Consider the following 5,000-nt stretch of genomic DNA (forward strand, 5'->3'; position numbering starts at 1 on the left):
AAGAAATGACGAAACTTATATATATATATATATATATATATATATATATATATATATATATATATATAGTAAATAATTACATCTCGAAAAAACTTTTTCTCAAAACCATAGATCATTCAAGACTAATGATCCTTTTACGACGGTAATATACGTCTCATTGTCGATCCTTTGAAAAATTTATTGATATTAATTTTCCTTTTTCTTTCTTTCTTTCTTTCTTTATTTATTTATTTTTTTTTTTAACAATTGATATAAATTTCCGAATATCGACATCCATAAACATATATAAATATAAATATAAATAGAGAGAAAAAAAAAGAGAGAGAGAGAGAGAGATACATTTATCGACGATTATACGATCGTTGCGGCCTCTCAACCAGATCAATAAATAAATAAATAATGAAAGAAAAATGAGAAGAAGAAAAAAAAACAACAAATGAATAAGAAAGGGAAAAAAAATAGAAAACCATAAAAAAAAAAAAAAAATCGTTAGATACGAGAAAGGTGATAATGAACCTATTAAACAAAGTGGACCAACGTCTAAGCCACGTATGGAAATTCTAAAAAGGGTCGTAGAGTTAGTAGAAGGGACCCGCTTGAAAGTCTACATCGCGTTTAAATTCAATCGGTCGACGACCAACAATTTAATCCTTCGATCGATCTTTTTTCGAGTTTTATATATCTACTTACGTAATACACACACACACACACACATATATATATGTATATATACATACATATATATATATAAATACATAAAAAGAATAATGAACAATTTTACATTAAAAATTCTCTTTATGAAATTCTATAAAGCTCGAAATTGTATGAAAATCGATGAATGATTAAAAAATCCATAAGGTTGGTCATTAGATATTACCGCAAAAAAGAAAAAGAAAAATGAAAAAGAAGAAAAAAAAAAAAAAAGAAAAAAGAAAGTAACAAAACAAAACAAAACAAAACAAAAAAAAAGTGACAAAATTAAACGAGAGATTAAAAAAAAAAAAAAAAAAAAAAACCATTTATTATATAACGAATATCTTTATCAGCTTGAGCTACGATAATAACGTGTAACATTGTCCTAACGAGTGGCATGGGTAATGCGTCAAAATCTAAATATATAATATATACTTATATATATATATATATATATACACACACATATATATATATACATATGTATATATAATTATATACACATGGCACTGCAACTTCCTTTTCTAGTACGTTTTAAACTACACTTTTTTTATTGGCTCGAGGCTACCTTTTTATATTTTTTATTGTAATATGTAAATATCAAACAAAAATGGATTGTAGTTTGTATGTAATTGTGTAGAATATATGTAATTGAGAATCGACCGAAAGGATTGAGGGATGAAGATGTGAAAAAAAAAAAAAAGGTAAAAGAAAGAGAAAAAAGAAGAAAGAATTTACAAATGTGTGAGTGTTTAGTAAAATACGTGGCGTTAATCGAACTTCTTAATTTTCTTTTTTGTCCATATTATATATAATAGTATAAACGTAGGTATGTATATGTAAAAAAAAAAAAAAAAAGAAAAAAGAAAAAAAAAGAAAAAAAAAAAAAGAAAAAAAAAAGAAAAAAAACAAACAAACAAACAAACAAACAAACAAAATTTTCACAGAGTGAGAAATATCAATGTAAAATGTTTTTGTAATGTGTGAACTTCGCTTTTGCTTCGTAAAACAACGTCATTCTATTTCACATTGTTATTATATATAATAATCACCCGATAAAGTTATCGTACAAGAAAATGAAAAAGAAAAGAAAAAAAAAAAAGAAACAAGAAAAGAAAAAAGAAATTCGTAGCTGGTTAAGCCACTTATCGTTCTTTTCTTTTTTTTTTTTTTTCCTCCTTCTTTTTTGAACACTTCAAAGAATAAGTTCGGCCTAAAAAAAATGCACGCCAGTGAAATGCTTTCGCGTGCAATTAATCATTTTCTCTATTATAATTATTATTATTATTATTATTATTATTATTATTATTATTATTATTATTATTATTATTATGATTATTTTTTTTCGTTTTATTTATTTATTTATTTATTTATTTTTTTTATGCATATAGCTTTTTCTTCTTTCACTTTAATTATGACGCGGTACATTGTTATGAAAATTATTATCAGATTTGATCTAATTATTTTTGAAAGTTGTCGTCGAAATAATCCAAATGGAAAATATAAATGAATAAAGAACAAAGAAGATTCTCGAAAGGAACAAGAGTTTTTGTTCTCTCCCTTTTCTTTTCTTTTCTTTTCGTTTTTGTTTTTTTTTTTTTTTTTTTTTTTTTCTCTATGTTTTTCAACGAATTTATCGGATAAAATTTAATTAAGGAAATTTATGTGAATTTTATTAAAATGAAAAATAATTATCGAGTAATACATTGAAACAATCGAACGAAGAAAAAATACCGAGAACAAATATAAAAAAAAAAAAGAAAGAAAAATAAAAAAAAAATAAATAAATAAATAGATGAATGAATATAAATAAATCAATGAAATTGAAAAAAAAAAAAACAAAAAAAAAATGCGGAAAAGCTTTTTCACCTTTAAGTTTTCACAAATTTGTCAAGTTAATATACTTACGTGATATATAATGAAAGAATTAATGAAATCGATATAACGAGTATAAATATACAGGGTGTCTCAATCTAAATGATACGAATCCCTCTCCTAAAATTTTATCAACCTTGTGAACAATTGTTTCGAATAAAAGTTGCTAGCTTTTGATGGTGGCAAAAAATAAATGTAATATTTATCGCAGCTTTTTCATAGAGCCAGCTGTTGTTATATATGTATACACATATATATATATATATATATATATATATATATATATATATGTATATGTATATTGCGATTATATACAGTTTGTTAAACTACTAGACACTATAACTCGATGAAATATCGATGAGAATCGGTATATACGCAGAGATAGGTATTCATTGGATTAATACAACTTTTGTTCGTTTTAAAATAACGATTTCCATGAAGAAAAAAAAAAGGAAAAAAAAAAAAAAATGATATGACTTCCCGTATATTGATAACAAAGCGTCGTCTAATGAAATAGCTTCAATAAATATAATATCACATATTACTATACGCTTTTCGAAATTTCGAACGTTCATTTATAAAATCGATTAGATCGGAGATCGTTTAAAAAGTGAGACGTCAGTGTATATAACATTTTTTTAAATTTATAAAAATTTTAATATATAAATGTTTCTCTCTTTTTTTTTTTTTCTTTTTTCTCTTCTGAAAATAGTTATAATCTCTCGCTTATATTCTTATTTTTTTTTCTTCTTTTTTTTTTTTTGCTTATTTGCTTGCTTGCTCGCTTGCTTGCTTGTTGCGATCATATAAATACATAGGTATATGCATACGTAAATACGTGCATACATAAATATATACGTATATAAATACATACGTACTCTTAAGTATTATATTTGATTAAACTGAAACACGCAAATTTGTAGGTTGACGGGATTGTGTTTCATTATTCAAAAATATAACTCATGGGTATGTTTCATCTAACGAAAAAAATTTAATTATCATTTTTCATTTCGTTTATGGAGGAAAAAAGAAAAATAAAAAAAGAGAAAAAAAAATAAAAAAAAAAAAAAAAAGCTAAAACAATAAAGCTTAATTTTCTTGCTTATCAATGTCACGTATTTTATCTGTTTGTTTCCTTTTTTCTCTGGTTTCTTTTATTTTTTTTTTATTCTTCTTTTTATTTGTTTTTTCCTTTTTCAAACAAACGAAAGGTAAATCGTTGAAACTAATTTAAAAAATAAAAGGAGAGAAAAAAATGAGAACAGGACGAAATGAAAAAGCATTTCAAAGGTATTATATTTTGAGTTTTCCGTATAAGTTGAGTTGCCGATAAAATTATTTAAGCAAAAAAAAAAAAAAAAAAAAGGAAGAAAAAAAAAAAGAAAAGAAAGAAAACAAGAATAAAAAAAATAAAATAAGAACAAATAAATAAAAGAAATACACCCACACTCCCAAACACATACATATATATATAAAATTTTTTTCTCGACATTAAAAAAGCAAGAATCATTAGATCAGATAACGAAGTACATTTTTTGCTCACCCAGCTACGTATTTATATTATAAATAAATGGCGCCCGATGTATGTATATACTTTTAGGAATGCGTGTGCCTATTTTTGTCTCATAACACACATATCTACATATATATATATATATATATGTATGTGTGTGTGTGTGTGTGTGTGTGTTATATAAAAAAAAGAAAGAATTACATACTTTATTGTAGTATATAAAACTTGTACCTTGAGTGACTGACTTTGGAACACTTCAACTAATTGTCAATTATATGGAGTTTTACAATATACACAAAACTTCATCCGACATAAGTAAAAAGCATTGTAATACGAGAGATTAGGTACTTGTACGTATATACATGTATATGTGGAATGTATGGCCTGTGCATAATTCTAAATTATTATAGTTAAAGGTTATGAGAAGAAGTAAGTGACATGACAAAAGTTTAATGGGAAGGGGGGAAGAACAAAAGTATAAAAGAAAAAAAAAAAAAAAAGAAAAAGAAATTAAAAATGAACAAAAAAAAAAGAAGAAGAAGAAGAAGAAGAAAAAGAAAAAGAAAAATAAATACAACGTATAGAAATCACCGAAAAAAAAATTATATATATGATAATAATAATAATAATAATAATAATAATAATAATAATAATAATAATAATAATAATAATAATAATAATAATAATAATAATAATAACAATAACAAATCAAAGTAAAGCGACTCGTATTCTATGTAATCGTTTGAAAAAAAAAGAAAAAAAGAAAGAATTAAGAAGAAGTATTAAATCATTTCGAGGGTATGCAAGTTTGTTGATTAAATGTAACCAAATCTAAAAAAAACTACATATGTAATACATACTTGTCACGAGTTGAGCAGAATGAAACGATATTAAAGGAACTATTGCATCGTAAAAAATA

At 24.0% G+C, this 5,000-nt stretch overlaps 1 protein-coding gene across 2 annotated transcripts in view; it reads left to right on the forward strand.

The window, feature by feature from the left end:
- LOC124953950 (glycine-rich cell wall structural protein 1-like) overlaps positions 1-5,000 on the forward strand; it is a 68,785-nt gene that overhangs the window by 55,194 nt on the left and 8,591 nt on the right. The gene's annotated exons all lie outside the window — the stretch shown is intronic.

Source organism: Vespa velutina, chromosome 13 (genome assembly GCF_912470025.1).
Source record: "Vespa velutina chromosome 13, iVesVel2.1, whole genome shotgun sequence".
Taxonomy (NCBI): Eukaryota; Metazoa; Arthropoda; class Insecta; order Hymenoptera; family Vespidae; genus Vespa; species Vespa velutina.